This window comes from Fukomys damarensis, unplaced genomic scaffold (genome assembly GCF_012274545.1).
Source record: "Fukomys damarensis isolate Sample0158 unplaced genomic scaffold, DMR_v1.0_HiC HiC_scaffold_19, whole genome shotgun sequence".
In the NCBI taxonomy this organism is placed as follows: domain Eukaryota; kingdom Metazoa; phylum Chordata; class Mammalia; order Rodentia; family Bathyergidae; genus Fukomys; species Fukomys damarensis.
This window is the reverse complement of record NW_022900931.1, coordinates 58,536,110-58,536,409: the sequence shown is the minus strand read 5'-3', so window position 1 is coordinate 58,536,409 and position 300 is coordinate 58,536,110.

Sequence of the window (300 nt, the reverse complement as noted above, 5' to 3'; positions counted from 1 at the left end):
CGGGGTGAGGCCAGGGTTTTAGGCTCTGGGAAGGGAGGGAAATTTTTGTAGTTTGAAGGCATTTATTTTTGAGAAGCCGTTCTGCGCAGGCGCCCGGGCCCTCGCGCCTTTGACGGGAGTGGGGGAGGGGCAGGCGTTGGGCAAACGGCGGGGTTTGCGCGATGATAGGCGTTTGCGCGTGCGCGCAACCCAGCGCTGGGGGTTGAGGGGGCGGAGGTAGCTACTCGCGCTGCGGCCTGCACAGTGCGCAGGCGCCGCGGGCTGGCGTGTGGGGGCCGGGCATGAGGCCGGGACGCTTTT